Source organism: Gorilla gorilla, chromosome 9 (genome assembly GCF_029281585.2).
Source record: "Gorilla gorilla gorilla isolate KB3781 chromosome 9, NHGRI_mGorGor1-v2.1_pri, whole genome shotgun sequence".
NCBI classification, from domain to species: Eukaryota; Metazoa; Chordata; class Mammalia; order Primates; family Hominidae; genus Gorilla; species Gorilla gorilla.
In genome coordinates this window covers 23,359,969-23,381,013 of record NC_073233.2, presented here as the reverse complement: position 1 = coordinate 23,381,013, position 21,045 = coordinate 23,359,969, and the positions used below count along the sequence as shown (strand labels likewise).

Here is a 21,045-nt window from a genome sequence, read left to right as displayed (position 1 = left end):
TGTGGCCGTTGGTCATTGCTGTGGGTCGTACCCATTTTTGCCTCCCTCTAGTCTGCCTGTGGCAGGACCCCTTGCTTCTCAGCCACTGAGTGTACCTGCCAGTGTGGACACTCCTTGTGGGATAGCTGGGGGTAGACACAGGTTAGCCTTACAAGATGTGGAGACCCTGCCTGTGTACACAGACCTGCTTGCTTATGATGGACTTGCCTGTGAGTTAATCAGTCACTAGATAGCCAAATGAGGAGAAATATTGGTAGACCAAAGAGAATTGCTGCGACTCAAGATTAGCCAGAGAAACCAATCTCTGTGAAAGAAGGAGGAAATATGTCTTTTTTTTTTAAATCTTGCTGACTTTGTAGGGCCAGGTTCTCAAAGTTTGAGTATTTTGCAAGTATATCTCCATTGAAAACAACGAAAATGGTAAAAGGCTTTAGAAAGAGTTGGAGGAAAAAAGAATGGAAAATTTTAGTTTCAGGGAGCTATGGTGATGTATGGTTTATGCCACCTCAGTTCCCCTATTATTGGGTTTAATATTCAGGAGAGCTAGGGCATCATCCTGGTTCTGTCACTAACTGACTGTGTGACCTTGAGCAAGGTGGGCCTCAGATCCCATGTCTGTAAAATGGGAATAACTGTCTTACCCTGAAGGTGGGGCTGGAGCTTTGCTCTGAAGCTGGTGGGGGTGGAGGTGGAATGACCTGAGGCACTCGAGTAAAGAATCAGGTTGGGAGGCTGGATGTGGTGGCTCATGCCTGTAATCCCAGCACTCTGGGAGGCCGAGGCAGGTGGGTCGTGAGGTTAGGAGTTCGAGACCAGCCTGGCCAACATGGTGAAATCCCGTCTCTACTAAAAATACAAAAATTAGCCAGGCGTGGTAGCGCACCTGTAATCCCAGCTACTCGTGAGGCAGGAGAATTGCTTGAACCCGGGAGGCGGAGGTTGCAATGAGCCAAGATCGTGCCACTGCGCTCCAGCCTGGGCAGCACAACAAGACTCCGTCTCAAAAACAAAACAACAACAACAACAACAAAAGAATCAGGTTGGTACTTTACAAATCTTGTTCTGGTGGCTGGGGAGGGAGGCCTGTTTTAGGGGACCCCTGTGACCATAAAATGAGAGATGATACAGGCCTGAACTGCAGCAGGGTGTGGGCATGGGAGACAAGGGGAGGCATATTTGTATGAGTACTTGTGTGTGTTTATATGTATATGCTTTGGGAAAGGGTAAACTCTGTATATGCACATTGGATAATTTCATTGCTTATTGAGGTAGTCAAAAGTACAGACACCCAGCAGTTCCATCACTATGGTGACTCCGTCCTTCCAGGGTAGTAAGTAGACAAGTTGCAAAGGTATACATACAGGGATGTTCATTGCAACTTGCTTATAATGCTAAGAAATTGCAAACAACCTAACTGGCCATCCATTAGGAACTGGTTAATGAAATTTCGGTACCATCCAACTATTAAATGATGCTGCAGATCTGTTTTTCTAAATACAGCAAGATACACATGTACATCAAATGAAAGAATGGAAAACCACACGTGCAGCATCTAGCCTGCTACCACTTTGCCATTATTCTCTGTGATTCTAAAGCCCATCATGGTTGGGTTTGCTCAGGCCTGCTACACCTCTTTCCCTGTGATTGACTTTCTCTCTCTTGTTACTCATGTAACTGTTTTGCATCAGGTCTCTGTGAACAAGGACCATGCCTTGCTTTTGTTTCCCGTGTTTCCTTCAAGCAATAGGAGTAGGTGGCCACTAATTACTGCAGAATTTAATTGAGGGACGTGAACAAAAGGCCTTGTTATCAGCATTAAGTGATATTAAGCTGTAGGCTGATTCTCCCTCTCTTACAAAATAGAAACTGTGTCTGGCCCATAAAGAGGCTTTTAAACTAAAGTTGTGTTAACAAAGACCTCTTTCCAGAGACCTCCCTGCTTGAGGGGAGCTGGAGTAAATTCAGGCTTTGTTTCCTCTATCTTAGGGAGCCAGCTGGAGGTGAGGGGACAGGAGGTGTGCCTGCTGTCCAACCGGTTTTAATGCACAAGATCTCAGTCAGTGGGTTTTTGTTGGAGTGGCAAAGGGGGAGGGAAAGCCTTGCCTCAAGTCTGCTGGGTGCTGGGCCCCTGATGTTGTCTTGTTTCATCCTCACAGCAGACCGAGGATGAGGGAAATACTCTACCTCATCTTACAGACAAGGATACCAAGGCTCAGAGAGGTTGAATAACTTACTTAAGTTGCCCAGCTAGGAATTGACAAAGCGAGGATTTGACCATACAGTGTGCCTTGATCTAGTTACCAAAGATCCTAGAGCAGCTACTGGGCCACAGTCTGGGCAGTTAGGCATAGTTGCTGAGCAGGTTTGGCACTAGGGTGATGGGAAAGGGGTGGGAGGCTCTGAGTTGGGGCAGGATGGGCGTTAACCAGCTAGGTATTTATTTCATATCTTCTGTGTAAACAGCATGATGCTGGGCACTGAGGGGATATGGAGAAGAGGGTGACACCGTCCTTGTCTATTTAACCATTTGGTTGAAGTCATTCATTCTTACCTAAAGAAATACACCAGGGGATCGGGAGGGATAAATAGGGGCATAGAAAACAAGAGGTAGAGGAAGTCTGAAAAGGCACAGTTAGCAGGACTGACATGGGTGGGGATGGTTTCATTGAGGAGGGAGAGGTGTGAGCAGTGTGTGACAGTGGAAGGTCTGGGCTGAAGTGGGGGCTCTTGAAGTTGAGAAGTGGGAGCCTGTTTGGAAAGGGAAGGAGGGAGGTGGTCAGGAGGCCTTGGGCACTGGATCCAGGAGTTCTCTCTGATTCTCTGAGTAATTAGAGCTGTCGTAAGCTTTTGAACAAGGAGTTGACATGGTGGGAAACAGTTTGAAGGTGATTCTTCTGGCCATGGTTTGTTTAAAGTGCAGAGTGGTGGAGGGAGAGAGGAGGAGGTTACCTCATTTTTCTAGAAAGTTTACCCATCTGCAAGATTAGTAGTGAGAGGGATGGGGATGCTCTGGCTGAGGTGCACTGGGGGATCTCAGGTCTTGACTTGGACAGTGTGGTGGTAGGAAGAAACAGATAGCTGTGTGTTCTGTGTCCTGGAGTGTAACTGCACACTGCCAGGTGCTCCGCTTGAATGGCTGGCATGCAAGCATACGTGTATGCATCCATTCAGCAATTATTTATTGAGTGCCTAGCATGGCACATGAGCTAGGCTTATGGTAGTGAGCTAAGCAGGCATGATCCCCTACCTTGGGTCTGGCTTTGAAAGTAAATGTCATATGAGACCAAAAAAATGACAGGAAGACATCTGAACCGCTCTAAGAAAACAGTTTGTTCCATAGCTTGGTTGTGCCAGTAGAGGGAAAGCATTACTTCTCTTCGCAGAAGTGTGGTCTTACAGAGGAAGGTCTGGGACAGATCTTGCCTAGAGGGCTGGGGATTTTAGATAGCAGCTAGTCCAACCACCTTCATAAGAGGGAAGTTAAATAGGGCCTCACAGAAGTTGGGGAAATTCTTTCAAGTTGTACAGCACATTGCTATGTCTCTGTGCTTGTCAGCATTCTGGCCCCGTACCACACCGTTTCTGCTCTATGGCTGAGCCAGCCTTTCTAGCCTGTTTTCTCCCCTTGAGTGAGGGAAGAGGGGTGCTGGAGGAAACAAGGGGAATAGGGTAGACTATTAGAAATTGAATAAGAAAACCATTTTAAATAGGGCAAACCACAGAGGAGCACTCTCCCTTCTTCTGTGGGCTAGCGAGCCCCCATCAGAATTTCAAAGAGACGTTGCATGGCCTCCGATCTTTGCCAGTTTCCCAAAGTTCATAGCTTACTCCCAGGCCTTATTTCTTAAGGCCTAGGTGGTGGGGACCAAGATGTCACTCACTCTAGAATGCCAAATACCCTGAGAAATTCCAGGGGCTTTCTTTTTGAGCCTTGGGGCTCTGGCCAAATAGCTCCTGGTATAGTTGCAGCCTCAGATCCATTGATGAGTACCTATGCCTGGCAAGGGCTGAGCCAAAAGGGGCCAGAGGGATGCAGACCATTCATGAATACAGCCCCTTCCTGAGGTGGGGGCCGGCTAGCCCACAAGCAGCTATGCTGAGCCTCTGAATGATGTGAGTCCTAGAATGCAGACCCACACACAATACTTTGCTAGCTGAGAGAATAACGTGATTGTGGCTGGAAGTGTTAAAGATGGCAAAATTGGAGCTTTACTTCAAGCATTTAAAAAAGTTATAAAGTTATTTATATTCACTGTTGTAAATTTAGACAATGCAGACAAGCAACAAGAAAATAAAAATCCCTTGTAATCCTATCACCCAGAGATAATCACTGTTAACATTTTATTGTCTATCTCTGTGTATCTATGTATTTATATGTGTGTTTTAACAAAAATGGGATAATATATAGTTTTGTATTTTTTCACTTAACTATATAGTTTTCTCTCTCGGCATCCATTGGGGATTGGTTCCAGGAGCCCCCACAGATAGCAAAATCAGTGGATGCTCAAGTTTCTTACAGTTGGCCTCCATATCCATGGGTTCTCTGACGTGGAACCATGGATATGGAGAGCTGACTGTGTATTTGAAAAAATATACATGTCCTTAATTTATGTTTATCTCATCAGTTTTAATGGCTGCATACGATTTCATTATACAGTTGAATTAGGATTTACTTAGCCAGTAATCGATAAGATTTTTTGGAGTTGTCTTCCAAAAGGGAGTGTCTTTATTATGGTAGCTGATCACAAAATAAATACATGCTTATGTTGAATTTTAAAAAAAGCTAGTCTCGAAAGGTTGTATAGTATATTATTTCATTGATAAAAAATTCTTGAAATGACAAAATTATAGTAATGGAGAACAGATCAGCGGAAGACTTAGAAGAGGGTACATTTCTTTGAAGTGGTGGAACTGTCCTGTGTCTTGATTGTGGTGGGGCACACATGAATGTATGCATGTGATGAAATCTCATAGAACTGTGCATATATACATAGTATATATAAAAACCTGTGAAATCTCTGTGAGGTCTGTAGTTTAGTTAATAGTATTACCATGTCAGTTTTTCTGTTTTTGACAATTGCACTATTGTAATATAACATGTTATCACTGAGGGAAGCTGGCTGATGGGTACACAAGAATTCTCTGAACAAGAAGATTAGCATGGCCCCTGCGCAAGGATGACACGCAAATTTGTGAAGCGTTCCATATTTTGCGCAGTCTGTCAAGATCATTTCAGTATCTGCTAATTAGCACTAAGGAACTAGTGTGAATCTAAGCAAAAACGGGTGGCACCCAATGACGAAATTGTGGTTTTCATTACAAAAAAAAAAAAAGAATTCTCTGAACAATTTTTTTTTGTTTTTTGGAGACAGGGTCTCCCTTTGTCACCCAGGCTGGAGTGTGGTGACACAATCCTGGCTTGCTGCAGCCTCGACCTCCCTGGGCTCAGGTAATCCTCCTACCTGAGAATCTTACCCACGTAGCTGGGATGATAGGCGTGCACCACCACATCTGGTTTGAACTATTTTAAAATTTTTAAGTGAGTCTTAAATTTTCTTTCAGAGTAAAAAGTTTAAAACAAATAAAAATGAAAAATGTGCTTGTTGAATAACATTGACACTGTAAAAAGTATGTGATGATAAAGAAGAACCCTTTGGTGGAAGGTGGGAGAGGGGTCATGCAGGCTCAAGACAATGACAGGAATGTCCTGGGGGTGTCCAAGACTGTCCAGGACTGGGCTGGTCCACAGGGAGGAAGTGGGTGATGTGGCAGGAGTGGATAGTCACCCGACTGAGCAGGGCCTTTCATGTTTGATACTTACAGTGGATGGGGAGGAACACTCCAGAGGGAGACTCAGGTTGGAGGGCAGAGTGGTGACAGGGGAGGGCATGGACTTTGGAGGCAGACAGGGTGGGCTCAAGGCACAGGGCCCATCATAGGAAGCAGCTGCTCAGTCTAAGTTCCTGTCCCTCACTGATCCCCAGGCCTCACCTGCAATTGAATGAGAATCTCTGAGGTTGGGTCCCTGGCAGTATTTTCCTTTAAGCCCGCAAGTGATTTTAATGTGCAGCGAGGGTTGAGAACAATGTGGTTAGACTCTTTCACATCATGATTCAGCACAGTGCATGGCTTTTAAAAGGGGCACCAAGGGAAACTTCTCTTTTCACCTCTGCTGCCATCAGGGGAGAGTTTGAGGCAGTTGCATGGTGGTGTGAAGGGGGTCGATCTGGGAGCCCTGTGTGGTGGTCCCTGCCAAGTCTGATGTCTTTGTGTTGGTGGCCCTTTACTTGGGATTCTGGCCCCCACATCACCTCTTTACCTTGTGTGGGGCATGATTTGAACACTGCAGGTGATGGCTTTCTAGTGGCCCGTGTTCTTGCCCATCTGGAGGGAAGAAGGGGCTGGAAGGCCCTGTGAGAGAGCTGATCTGGGGCTTGGCAAGTGCCTGGTGGGATCAGAGGGAGACCATAAAGTACATAAAAGTACACATCCAGGCACTTTTTGGGTCATATGGTGCTTTCCAACGTGGGCCCACCCAGTCTTCACAATAAGCCTGTAAGGCAGATGGGCCAGAAATGGAGAAAAAGGGAAACAGAGGGTCTTTGATTCAAGGAAGGAGCAAGCAAGAGTCAAGCCTCTCTCTTTTGGCTATTAATCCACTTTCTTTCTATAAAACCATCTAGGCCCATGGATTTTCTGGAGGCCTTGGGGCTTATGCCTCTTTAGGAAACACTTTGTTTTATTATGGCAAGGTGTATGGTTACTGGCCGAGGTCTCTAGTTTTTTAGGCATTTATGAAAATCCAGCTGCTGAGTCACAGCACATGTATAATTGTATTGGTAAGTTAATGGCTATTTATGTTTGGAGGTGTTTGGAAAACAAGAAGGAGGCAAGATTTTAAAATATGTTTTGACCAGGTGTAGTGGCTCACACCTGTAATCCCAGCACTTTGGGAGGCCAAGGCAGGAGGATTGTTTGAGCTCAGGAGTTTGAGACCAACCTAGGTGACATAGGAAGACCTTATCTCTACTAAAAACTGAAAAAAAAAAAGAAAAAAATAGCCAGGCATGGTGGTGCGCACCAGCAGTCCCAGCTACTTGAGAAGCCGAGGCAGGAAGATCACTTGAGCCTGGAGATGGAGGCTGCAGTGAGCTATGATTACACCACTGCACTCCAGCCTGGACAACAGAGAGACTGGTTCAAAAATAAAAATAGCTGGGCGGAGTGACTCACGCCTGTAATCCCAGCACTTTGGGAGGCTGAGGCAGGAGAATTGCTTCAGCCCAGGAGTTTAAGACCAGCCTGGGCAACATGACAAAACCCCGTCTGTACAAAAAATACAAAAATTAGCTGAGTGTGGTGGTGTGCGCTTGTAGTCCCAGCTACTCAGGAGGCTGAGGTGGAGGATCAATTGAGCCTGGAAGGTTGAAGCTGCAGTGAGTTAGGATCATGCCACTGCACTCCAGCCAGGGAGACAGAGTGAGACCGTGTCTCAAAAACTTATAATAAATTTGCTGGGCATGGTGGCTCATGCCTATAATCCTGGCACTTTGGGAGGCCGAAGTGGGTGGATCACTTGAGGCCAGGAGTTCAAGACCAGCCTGCCAACATGACAAAACCCCATCTCTACTAAAAATACAAAAATTAGCCAGATGTGGTGGCACATGCCTGTAATCATAGCTACTTGGGAGGCTGAGGCATGAGAATCGCCTGAACCCAGGAGGCAGAGGTTGCAGTAAGCTGAGATGGTGCCACTGCACTCCAGCCTAGAGGACAGAGCGAGGCCCTGTCTCAATAAAAAAGAAAAAAAAAAAACCAGGAAAATGATAAGAGTCCTTAATGACATCTGCGAAAATATCCCTTCACTTAAAAATAAAAAAAGATATTTAAAAAATCTATAAAAGAAAAAAATAGAATAAAAATGTTTTTCTCTGTATTTGTATCCAGATAATAATTCAAATATGTATCTCCTGCCCTGACCTTTCTTGGGTTCCAGAGAAACATTTAACAAAGCCCCAGATACTCAACTGAACTTGGATATGTCCCTGGCACCTGTGTGGTAATAGTAATAGTGGTTATGGTAGTAATAACAGCTTACATTATTGAGCGTATCCTATACAGTTCAGCACTTGGAACTTACCTAACCTGGAAAGGTTGCTGAAGAGATTAAATATTTGTATTTCAGAAATCAAACCAAACAAAAAACTTTTGCCACTTGTTGGCTAAATTAGTCATGACACCGCTGTACAGTGGGTTATTATGCATCTATTAAAAATGGTGCTGTGAAATATTAACTAAGGAAATGGAAACTGTTCCCTGTACATTAGTAGATAAAAGAAAATTACAAAACAGGCTGGCATTTGGAGGTTCTCAGTGAATGTTTAAATCCACTTACATACAAAGCTATATTGTCACTCTCCTCCTTTTATTGGTGAAGAAATTGACTTGTGTAAAGGTCATGCAGAATTTTAGATCTGGGTCTTTTGAATTAAGACTGAAGTGCTTTCTTTGTGATACTCGTCTGTTTCTGTCTATTAAAAACACAGTAAGATATTCTCTAATCAAGGACTCATTGCTATGCTCAGATCAGAAAAGTCCGGGAGACCTATTTGACACCCACATTACTTTGTTTGCATAGCTCTTTACAGTTGATAAAGCACTTTAAAGGATATATATTTCTGATTTTAAAAGATGGCCTATTTATTGTATAATTAGGAAGGCAGAGAAAAGCCCCAAGAAGGAAAAAATATTTATAATCCTGTAGGTTTAATTACTATTAACATTTTTTTCTTCCTGTCTTTTCTCATTGCAAATACAAATTTTATAAAGTTGGGATCATGTTGTACATATAGTTTTGATTCTTGCTTCCTTAACTAATCTGTTATAGACAATTCTTCGTTAATTGTTCTTCAACAATGTGATTTCCGTGCACAGTGTCTAGTTTTTGTTTTTGTTTTTGTTTTTTTTGAGACGGAGTCTCGCTTTGTTGCCCAGGCTAGAGTGCAGTGGTGCGATTACGGCTCACTGCAGCCTCGACCTCCTGGGCTCAAGCGATTTTCCTGCCTCAACCTCCGTAGTATCTGGGACTACAGGTACACACCACCACATCTGGCTATTTTTTTTATTTTTTATTTTTTACAGAGACAAGGTCTCACTTTGTTGCACAGGCTGGTCTTAAACTCCTGGACTGAAGCAATTCTCCCTGCCTCAGCCTTCCAAAGTGCTGGATTACAGGAGTGAGCCACTGTGCCCAGCCTACATTTTCTCTTTTGATCCTTAAAATAACACCTTGAAACTGGTAGGGGAGGATTATTATCCCCATTATAAAGGTTGGAAGCTGAGGCTTCTAGAAGTTGCCATTTGCTCAAGATAAGAAACAACTTTGGAATGAGAAAGGGAATTGCTTTAATCCAGTGAGTCTGAGGGAGTGGAGTAGGAGGTAGGTTCAGATTCATCTGTTTTGTTGTATTATTCAAAGTTCTGAGAAAACCCCCTTTCTGTAACCTCTACCAATGTCCTGGTCTGTCCTCTGTTCCCACATAGAACAAGTTTTCACCTTTTAAGTGTTTGAAGAGGCTCCCATGTGGCCCTATGTGTTTTCCTTTCCAAGTTAAATCATCCTTGTTCCCTCATGAAACATGGCTTTTAGTTTACTCGTTGTCTTTGACATCACTCTGGGCATATTCCCCATTAGCTGTAATCCTCTTAATAGTGTATGTACTAGTAAGCTCTTCAGGTTGAAAGTGACAGAAACCCAACTCAAACTAGCTTCAAGAGAAAAGGAAAGATATTGGCACCAGTATCTGGGAACTCCCAGTGTAATCCTGACCTGGCCTTGGCGCTGTTGGACTCTGGCACTCAAAGGGCATTTTGGGGGCCCTGCCTTCTCCATCTTTCAAGTCTGCTAACTCCTTTGTCAAGGAAGAGAAATGCTCACTTTCCCAGGAGCTATACATCTCTTCTTAGGGGAGATTATGATCCCCTGCTTGGAACATGGGCCTGTCCTAGGGGTAGAGCGTGGTGGCTGACAGTTGCAGCATGACGATATGGGAGGTGTGACTTCTGCCAGTGAAGGGATGCATATGAGCAATGCATGTCCATCATATTGCAATATGTAGAACTGGTGACTGGCCAGCTCAGAATAGCATGGGATCATCATCTATCTTTTCCTCAATATCATACTTGAATCAATTCAACCTAAAATCAAAATAGGTTCCCTGTTAAGATGTAATCATATTACATCAAGCACTGCTGCTCAGCTTCTCTCTCTCCTCTTAAACTGCTGGTCTCAAATTTAGGTCTTTAAGCTTATCTCTGTTAGATTCCATATGGCTGTATTAGGTCCAGAGAATCAGCTTGTTAAGATCTTTTAGCTCTAATTCTGTCATCTGGCTTCCTGCTTCTCCCTCACAGCTCAAGCACTCTGCAGTCAGGTGATATGATGCAACTGACATTTGGGAGTGGCGGGGATGGGAGATGGGAAAGTGAGACAGCTCCAGGCAGTCAGTTGCATCAAAAGAGCCAGAATCTTCTCTCACCTCCTCCCACACACCCTAGAACCCCTTCAGTTTCCTTTGCATGGCCCATAAGCTCAGCCTTCTGGGTTCATGATATATTAAAGGTCACCAGGAAGGACATCACACATTCTGCTTTTTTACTGAGGCCCTAAATGGACTTAAGTAGGAAGGACCTAGGTTAGACATTAAGAACTTCTTGGCATAGGTAGGTATGGGGGGCATATTAGAGAAAGCAGTAGTAGATCCATTTCTGGAGGCTGTCAGGTACTAGCATGTTCCTGAGAAGTCTGCAGTGTATAGAGTGTTAAGTGGGGGATGTGAAATCCCTATGAGGCTGGTTGAGTTTGCAGGCCTATCATGCCAGCCATTGCATGCAAGCGCTGTTGGTGGTGGGGGAGTCATGGGTGTACTGGATGGCTTTGGCCTCCATTGCTCTATTGAAGACTCCAAACTGTGTTGTTCAGCTGCAAAAATTGTTTTTTTCCACTGTAAGCAAGAAACACAAAGCAGCCCTTCAAGGAGGGTGTGCAGGCATGCAATTCTGGCAGTATGTTGCACTAATCTGATGTGGCATGGGGTGAGCCACCCCAGATGGCCTGGCAGAAACAGTTGGACAACAGCATCCAGAGGACCCCTGGAGGACAGAGGGCAGTGCAGAGAGCCTTGCCCTGGAAGGACCTGAGCCCACGGACATGGCCAGGAGGAGGCCTGATCTCAGCGCTGGCTTGCCCATGAGTTGAGCAGGAGTAGAGCTGGAGAGCAGCCTTTTCCATGTGGCCCACTGTGGAGCCTCGTGTGTGCTGTGCATGAGTCTCTGTGCCCAGAGCTGAGTCTAGAGCAGTTTCTCTTGTGGTTGTTTGGGAGGAGAGGGAGGCAGATCTCTACTGATGAGTGTCAGCCGGTGTGTGAGGCCTCCTCACTTCAAGGTACGTTTGCCAAACCCCTCAGGATCTTGGCAACTGTCCTTTGACACCTAGATGATTTCCTGTGGGTAGAGCCCATTAGCAGCAGTCTATTCCCTCTGCCTGCTCTAGATCTCAGTTGGGGTTTTGACTTGGGCTCAGTGGGGTTCTATCTATTCTTCTCCCTTCTTCTTTCCCTCCGTCTCTCCAGGCCTCCTCCTCACTTTCCTGTATGCCCTGAGCCCCTCTTTCCATGCCAAGGGAGGATGGGAGGTAGTCAGACAGGAAATGACTTCCTTATCTTTAGATGGGTACCTCTTTCTGGGCAATTAGTCTAAAGAAAGGTCTGAAGTTGGCTGGTGAGGGGTGGGGTGAGGCAGCAAGCTGGCAAGTGTGTGTGTGTCAAATGGGGGTGCCTGAATCACTCTGGTGCCTGGAGAGCATAAAACAGGTGCTTGTGTGGTGCTCATTCTGGGCTCCTGGCCCGTCCGTCAGAGAAAGCTGGTTTGGAGTGCACCTGAGTGTTGCGGAAGGAGAGCTGATTGGAGGGAGGCAAAGCAGGGGTGATGGAGTAGGGGCTGTTTTCTCCTGGACTTAGGGGGCTGTGAGGCCCAGGACTCTCTGACAGGAGGTGACTTGTGCCTACACTGTGCCTTGTGAGGGGTGGGCCCCAAGAATGGAGGGCCTCATGGCATTAAGCAGAGCCCTCCCCTCACCTTCCCCTGTGTGGCAGAAACACAGCATGACCAGCACTGCCTAGAGCTCCCCAGCCAAAGGTCAATTTGAATCACCTAGATTTTTGCTTATTTTGCTATAAGAGAACAGAAGCCAACTTGGGGAAATCCTGTGTTGGCTGAGTGGTAGGGAGTGTGGATTAGCTGGGGTCTGCCCTAATGGAATGGTTTCTGCGCTATTCTAGAGGTTGCTGGAGAAATTATATTTTAATGGGAATGTTCTTTTCTAAACTTTAACTAGCAAAGCCACAGAAGCGTTTGCCAGTTAATAATGTACTTGATGAGTTGTTGAGCTGAAATTTAACAGCCAGTTTAAAAAATAAGGTAGAGAATTTAAAAACAAAGGACACTGAGAGCATGTGTGTCTTAGAATGCTTTCTGCGTTTCTGTTGGAATCAGTGATTTTGTGCTGACTGGGAGAGTTTCAAGGGCCCCGTATCTTCAGTGGCCTTTCCAGGAGGCCCTAAGGCTTGGCTCCTTGTTCCTGAAAAATAATTTAATGTGTAGCCCATTTGTAGATGAACCATTTCGCCACTTCATGAAGCCACAAGGCTGGGACAGCTCTTCTTGCTGTGAGATAGCCCAGTGAAGGTGGTGGCAGTAGAAATGGTGGCCTGAATTCAGGCAGGCTCCAGGTGGACGACAGCAATAAAACCTTCATGGCCAGAGCAGGGGTGGGGCTGACTGAAGGAATAAAGCAGGGAGTGGAGTTTCTGCTCTGATATCTGAGATGACAAAGTCCTACAGAGTTTGCTTTGGAAAAGAGAAAAGGTTAAAAAAAAAAAATCCGAATGGAAAATTTAAGGAAACGGAACCCAAGGCTCCACTTGGATTCTGAGTGGTGTGTGTTACTGCAGATTGGTACCTTTTGTTAGAGGCCCTGGATCTCAGTTATGCCCCTTCTGCTTAAGCTCCCAGTTTTACTTGTGCACCCTGGCTAGTGACTCCAGATGCCCCTGAGCCTTGCTTGCTCTTCCCAGTGCCCTGGTGGGCTTCTGGTTCACAGTGTCGCCCTTGGAAATGGGCTCCGCAGGGTGGACTTTCTGCCTGACTCATATCTTCATCCCTCAAGGTGTGCCACACTACTGGTTGCCTGGTAGATGTTTGTGAGATACCTGGGGTGTTTCTTATAACTGTGAGCAGCCTAGACACACACACACACACACACACACACACACACACACATGCACAACCATGCCTCCAGTCCCATTTCTGCATCTGTCCTCACTCTCTCCACCTCTATCCAGAGTTTTCCTTCTCCTGCGTCTTGTGCATGTGTTTGTTTGTTTTAGATGGAGTCTTGCTCTGTCGCCCAGGCTGGAGTGCAATGGTGCAATCTCAGCTCACTGCAACCCCCACCTCCCGAGTTCAAGTGATTCTCCTGCCTCAGCCTCCCGAGTAACTGGGACTATAGGCACGCGCCACCACTCCTGGGTAATTTTTGTATTTTTGGTAGAGATGGGATTTTACCATGTTGGCCAGGCTGGTCTCGAACTCCTGACCTCAGGTGATCCACCTGCCTTGGCCTCCCAAAGTGCTGGGATTACAGGTGTGAGCCACCACACCTGGCCCTTTCTACCTGTTTTATTAAAAGAGCTGGAATGTGCTGGGCAGGCAGTGCACTGAGTGCTTTTATCTGGACTCTCTCATTTACTCCTTACGGCCACTCACTGACATAGATACTTAGTATTTTGTTGCCATTTCACAGATGAGAAGATGGAGGCCAAAAGAAATGAACTAATTTGCCTCAGAAGTTAATGGGGTTGCCACTGCTCACCCACAGGTATCTCTGATTCCAAAGCTGAGCTCTTCACTTCTCGGATACAGACCTCCCTTTTCTGGGCTTTGAGCTGGAGTAGGGTATGTGTCTCAGGGAGAAGAAAATACACTGCCCATTCTCCCCTCCCCTTGCATCTCTGTCTACAGATGCCTGTCTCTCACTTCCCCCAGGAGTAGGAGAACCCAAAGGTGAGTTGGCAATAGAGAAGTGTCAGGCACTAAGGGGATGAGGGTGGTGGGTTTTGTGAGTTATTTCCCCCAGATATCTTTCTCATTGCCATTGGCACAATACATTAAAATTCGGAGGAAAAAACTGCAACAAAGGAAGAATTGGTCTAAGATAGGGGTCTTCAAACCTTTTTTTTTTCTTTTTGAGACAGTCTCGTGCTGTCATCCAGGCTAGAGCGCAGTGGTGTGATCTTGGCTCACTGTAACCTCTGCCTCCCAGGTTCAAGTGATTCTCGTGTCTCAGCTTCCCAAGTAGCTGGGACTATAGGCACGTGCTACCACACCTGACTTATGTTTTTGGTTTTTTTTTTTGTATAATTTTGTAGAGATGGGGTTTCGCCATGTTGGCCAGGCTGGTCTCAAACTCCTGACCTCAAGTGATTTGCCTGCCTCGGCCACCCAAAGTGCTGGGATTACAGGCATGAGCTACTGTATCTGGCCCAAACCTTTTTTTTTTTTTTAAATCATGTATATCCCATTAATAAATGAGCATTTGCCCCAACACATGTATGCTCATTTATAAATTATATACATACCTGCTGTGCTAATGAAAACACACACAATTGTAAAAGGATGGCATAAAAATAAACCTGAATAGATGTTCTACTGTTTTCTTCTAGAACTCCGTGGGTCATCTTGAGCACCTCAGGATTGAGTGCTGTGCACTTTGGAGACCCCTGGTGTCCCCCAGTATCTAAGGAATGCTCTATTACTGCAGCGCAGTGCCCTGTAAGAGAGCGCGCAGCTGGCTGGACCCTCCAATTTCAGGTGCTCTGATTTTCAGAAGCAGGAAAGGCCCTGCCCAGCCAGCCCTCATGCTTTTTGCCTGGAGTTTTACCAAACTGAAGGAATCCCAGAGTGAAACACTCCTAGTTGCTTCTCTGGTTGCAGTCCTTTGCTGTTACCCCAAAGCCCCTCAGGAAGTTCCAAGAGTGTGCAGACATCCTGGGGTATGAGGGAAAGGCTGTTTCCTAGGCTTGGGTACAGCTCAAGGATTGGTGAGGATGTGGAGAAACTGGAACTCTTGTGTGTTGTGCATTGCTGGTGGGAGTGTAAAATAGTGCAGCTGCCCTGCTTTGGTGGTTCCTCAAAAATCTAAACAGCATTACCCTGTGATCCAGCCATTTCATGTCTAGGTATATACCCAAAGGAATTGAAAGCAGGGGCTCAAACAGATATTTGTACACTTAGGTGCATTGCAGCATTATTCATGATAGCCAACAGGTGAAAGAACTCAAGTTTCCATCAACAGATGAATGGATCAACAAAATGTGATATATACATATAATTGAATATTACTGAGCCCTGAAGAGGAAGGAAATTTTGACACATGCCACAACACAGAGGAACTTCAAAGACATCATGCTGAGTAAAATAAGCCAATTACCAAAGGACAAATTCTATGATTCCACTTTTATGAGATACCTAGAATAGCCAAATACATAGAAACAGAAAGTAGATTAGAGGTTTCTAGGGCCTGAGGGAAGGGAGAAATGGGGGGTTGTTGATAACTAAGAGTGCTTCTGTTTGAGGTAGTAACAAAGTTTTAGGAACATAGTGGCGTTGGTTGCACAACATTGCGAATATAATAAAGTAAGAATAAGACCTTAAACATAAAAGCGATGAGAGGTGGCTGGGGGCAGGGTTGGAGAGACAGGTACTTAATTCTTTTGTCCAAATGCAGTGCACCTACTACTGATCAGATGCCAGGGTGTCCCTGTCCTTTTGGATACCTGCTGCCAGATTAGGGCTGCTAGAATGGGACACTTGTGGCCACACCCTGGCCATTCTGACTGGCTGTACAAATAGCTCTCCTAGCTCCCCAGGGGACATGTTCATCAAGATTTAGGCCACAAAGTAGGGCCGTTTGTTCCCCCTCTTGTCCCTCTCCCCAGTCAGCTGACGACAGCTCCAGTGTTGCAGCCCAGCACCCCAGGATGGAGGACACACCTCCCTGGTGCTCCATTGTCAGGGCTCTCTGATTTGCAGAAACAGGTAATAGTTTCTGTCTATGGTTTGGAATCATGAAGTAGGGCAAGACAAGTTTCTTTGGAGTTAAATTTAGGGCTTAGAATCCAGGGGGTGGCTGAGTAAAGCTGTATTTAACTCCTACTCCACCCTCAAAAAAGAAAAAAAAAAGTCCTAAATTAAGCAAGGTACAAGGAGCCTGCAGCTACCTCAACCAAATTGGAACACATACCTCTAAAAATAAAAGATGCTGAAGTCTAGAAAATACCAAATATGGTTATCGGTCAGGCACTTGCTTCTCTGCTTTTCTAATGTCACCATCCCTGTCCAAGTCCTGGAGCTGCACAGAAGTGGCATGGCCCTCCTCTAGGAGGACTGCACTGTGTACAAGGCCTTGTCTTTCCGTGATACATCCTGGGTCAAGGAGTGGAAGGCCACCTCATCTACAGAAAAGGAGGCTGAATCCAGAGGGTTGCAGTGGCTGCCTTGCTCCTCATCACTCTGATTGTCTTGCAGTGGGAGGAACAAGTATGCATTTGCTTCTCTTGTATCTTTAACTCAGAGCTCCACTCAGTGCCATCTAGTTCCCAAGGCACCAGTAGCCAGGCCCCATATCTTGAGCACTGTGATTTTCTTTTTGTTGTTGTTGTTGTTGCTTCTGGGAGATGTGGGTACATGAGACATTCTTAGAAACACAAGTTCAGGGGAGGCTGCCAAAGGACCACATCAAGGTGCTTGTGGGCCAGGTGCAGTGGCTCACGCCTGTAATCCCAGCACTTTCAGAGGCTGAGGTGGGTGGATCACTTGAGGTCAGGAGTTCAAGACCAGCCTGGCCAACATGGTGAAACCGCATCTCTACTAAAAATATAAAAATTAGCTGGGCATGGTGGTATGCACCTGTAGTCCCAGCCACTCGGGAGGCTGAGGCAGGAGAATCGCTTGAACCCAGGAGATACAGGTTGCAGTGAGCTGAGATCATACTGCTACACTCCAGCCTGGGCAATGGTATGAGACTGTATCCAAAAATAAGTTGCTTGTGGCTACAGGCAGAACTTGAGTTCTCAGGGAGTGAAGACTTAAGGTTGTTTTGGGTAGTGAGTGTTGCACAGTGGAGATAATAACCACGGTGGAAAGATATTGGGCACTTACTGCTCATTGACTGGTCACCAAGAGTCTTTTTACACAAGTGATCTCACAACCACCCCATCAGGTGGACACTGTGATAATGCCCATTCAGAGTGAGAAAACATAGGCTAATTAGCCCCCTCATGGCCACACAGCCAGCGAGAGGCAAAGATGGGATTGGAATCCAGGCAGTCTGTCTCTAGCACTTTGCCACCATGTACATCAGTCATTTCTGCCAAAGCCACAGGGCTGCCTCCTCATCTGAAGCACAGGGCACTGTTTTAGGAAAAAGGATCGATTAAAGTTTGCCTTGCTTCCCCCCATTTCCTCCCTTCTGAAGTGGGGGTGGGATCAGCTTGATTTTGCAATGTAGGCTCCTGCTTTATACCTGGTGTGTTGTGGTCAGGCCCCACAGGACATATCGTCATGCACTTACTATGTGCCACACCCTTCCATAGGTGTTTTACTCATGTTATCTCACAGCAGCCAATGAGGCAGGTGGTACTGATCCCAATTTACAGGTGAGAAAACTGAAGCACGGAGAAGTGAAAGACTTGCCTAAGTTAAATCACGAATTAATGGCATAACCTGAATTTCATTTCAGGACCATCTGACTCAAAAGTCCATGGCCTTCTCACCCTCTCTCTGGAAGATGCCATGGGTCTGCTGTGACCTTCCACACACCGGGCCCTGCCAGAATCCTGTCTCTCACTTTGATGATGCCAGGGTGTGTCTGAGGACCAAGGTTGAAACAACTCTGTCCCCTTCTGGGGATGATGCTCCCCAGGGGAGAATAACAGCTCAGGATGTCACCCTCCAGGCACAGCCAGGGGTGGGTGCAGGGCTGGAGGGCCTCTTTTCTGGGCCACTTCTCCGGTTGCCTGTAGCCCGTAACTGTAAACTCTCTGGAGCTCTTGGCTGCCTGGTTGGAAGCTGAGGAAGGCTCATAGCCTTTGAGAGGCCAGGGCTGGTGTGAGAAGCAGGTACTTTTCCCATCTTTGAGTCTTACTCTCCGATGAGCTGAGCATAGCCTGGCGTTAGGACCACCTCAAGGAGCTTGGGCGGCCTTTCCGCAGCCCTGCCTGGCTGAGTCGCCAAGATTCTGTCCTTTCTTCTGGAGCCCTGGTCATCCTAGTGAGTGGCAGAGAAACCAGCTGGGACTGGGGACTGGGGATGGGGACAGGGTGGTTTGGGGACCTCACTGAGGAAACTTCGCTGAATGACCCGATTTTTCTAAAACTTGAGGGTTTTGTGTTTTGGATTTGGAAAAAAGCTGATAATGAGGAGGAATGTTTCAGAGAATCAAGCTTTTTAGCCTGAGACCCCCTCTTGGGCACAGGGGCAGTGGCCTTCCTTGAGTGGGGTGGAGGGGGACTTGCTGGCTGGATCTCTTGTTGTGGAGGAAAGACAGGCAGGGGCTGACGTGGTGAAAGGAAGCTGGAAGTTTCAGGATGAGCTTGGGTTCAAGGAGTTGTGGGTAACTGGAGTGAGAGCTGCTTTCCCAGCTTAGGCCAGCCCCCTGTGTGCCTCGGTGTCCCCATCTGTCTGTTAGGGGTGAAGGTAGGGTCCCTCATGGCAGTGTTCCCACCCTAAGGCATTGGGAGGCCTCAGCCATAGGGTGTAGCTGTTACACAGTCGTTGTTGTTTGTTATTTATTATTTAAGCACCTCTCCTGTGGCTGAGCAGGGACCCAGGGGTTGAGTATCACCTTGGGCTGTGGCTCCCCTTTCTCCTTTTTGCCCTGCAGTCACCTGTTTATAGTTAGCACCTACTGTTGCATGGGACTCTGTGCTGGGTACTTCACATGGGAAGGTCACAGATGAGGGAAGGGCCTTCCTAGAATCCCTAGGGCAATGCTTGCCTCATCTGTGACCTTCTGCAGTGCTTGTTTCTGCCCATGGCGGTGGAGGTGGGTGGGGTGTGTATGTCCCCTTCTTCCCCTGCCCCCCAACTCAGAGCTCAGGCAACGTTTGAGTAAATACAGGGAGAATTTGGAATCTAGATGGCTTATCTCATTCCCACTTCCTGGCCCAGCTCAGGCTTCTGGGGCCCATGCCTCCTGCTCTGGGTGCCAGGCACTTGGGAACAGTAGCATGTTTCTCCAGGGCGGGTGGGACTTGAGTCCTGGACTTGGGTCCTGGCTGTGGAAGCAGGGGAGCTGGTGGGGGTGCTATGCATTCTGGACAAAAGGGAACAGGGTTAGTGTCCAGGAGTGAAGGGGGCCCCTGAAAGGAACATGGCCTAAAGTGGAGAGTGAAGCCGGAGCAGAGCAGGGCGTGAGAACCTGTGTGGATGCGGAGGCCTGTGTGCACGCACACAGCCTGGGCCAGCGAAAGGAGGGCACAGGAGTGAGGTTGGGGGGCAGGACCTGCCACTGCACATCTTCTGGTCTGTCACTAGATCCCTTGGGGGCAGTAGGTTTTAGCTCTGACAATCCTGCAGCCTTACCTGGGCTCCTTCAGTTGGGCTTGGCCTGGGGAGGCAGGCCCTGCCTCCTGGTACCTGGGGTGAAGTAGGTACAGTCCTCCAGGGCTGCTGAGGGGAGCCCGCAACCCCCTCCAGAAGCAGGTTTTATGGGAGAGCTTTAGCCAGGAACCACACACTGATAAAGAAGTGTTTTCATTCTCAGGGGCGTTAATTAACACAGATTAGATTTCAACTGAGTAGGCCTTTTGTTGCTCCAGCCTTTCTATCAAGGTGGTTTCAATACTACTGTGGTTTCACGGAGCCAATTCAGGTTCATTATTCTCATCTGTTACTATCCTGGGTGTTCAGACCCGACGTTACTTCTTATGGCTCTCCTTAGTCCACTTTTTCAAACTTGATTCACTATGGGCCTGGCCTCTCACACATCACCCTCATTGGGTGCTGAACCTGAAAAAAGATAATCCAAGCATGTAGGCACATTTCTTGGCTCTGTGAATTTTATTAAACGTTTACAAACATGTTTTCTGCAGTTTCCTGAGGTAATCTGGCACAAACAAGACAGGATTTGAATTTTCTTTCCAGTTGTCATGTTTTTTTAACAGTTCCATCCATTCCCACTGACTGGATGGAGAGAGATTGAAAGTGAATAGACATGGGAGCTCAATGATGGGAACTCATGAGAGCAAAGAAGGAAACAACAGACACTGGGGTCTACCTGAGGGGGAGGGCATGGGGAGAGAGGGGAGCAGAAAGATAACTATTGGGTCCTGGGCCTAATACCTGGGTGATGAAATAATCTGTACAACAAACCCATGTGACATGTGTTTACGTATGTAACAAACCTTCACATGTACCCACAAACCTGAAATAAAAGTTAAAACAAAAAACAAAAAACGAAACAACAGTGGTGTCAGGGAAGCTGGACTAACGTCTGAAAGGGTGCAATGGCAGGTGGCCAGCCAGCAAGTGTAAACAAAAGGAGCTTCCTGGCTTAGGTAGGGCTCTAGGCCTCTTTCCCCCCACCCACGTGTACCCACCCCAGCATTGACACTTCTGTTTTTCCAGTGGGTACTGCCCATTCTGCTTCTGGGTTACAGTGTTCATCTTTCTTCTTCTTTTCAATTACATTGGCTATGCAATTGAGCAATTAGCAAAGTAGAAAATAAGTCACCTATAATTCTACCATCCTAGGATTATGATAGCTATGATTTTAGCATATTTCCTTCTAGATTTTGGGGACATTTTAAATATTATTGAGGTCTTACATTCTCCATGTATACATCTGTATATCTTGCACTTGCAGAGTAGTTCTTTTTCTTATTGCAGAAATAATGCATATTAGACTGTAGAAAATTTGGGAAATAC

The 21,045-nt window shown here is 46.5% G+C and overlaps 1 protein-coding gene and 1 pseudogene across 6 annotated transcripts in view; both read left to right on the top strand.

Moving 5' to 3' along the window:
- The window catches only part of PLEKHA7 (pleckstrin homology domain containing A7), a 243,685-nt gene that overhangs the window by 34,307 nt on the left and 188,333 nt on the right, over positions 1–21,045 (top strand). The gene's annotated exons all lie outside the window — the stretch shown is intronic.
- Positions 5,146–5,212, top strand: LOC115936334 (uncharacterized; annotated as a pseudogene).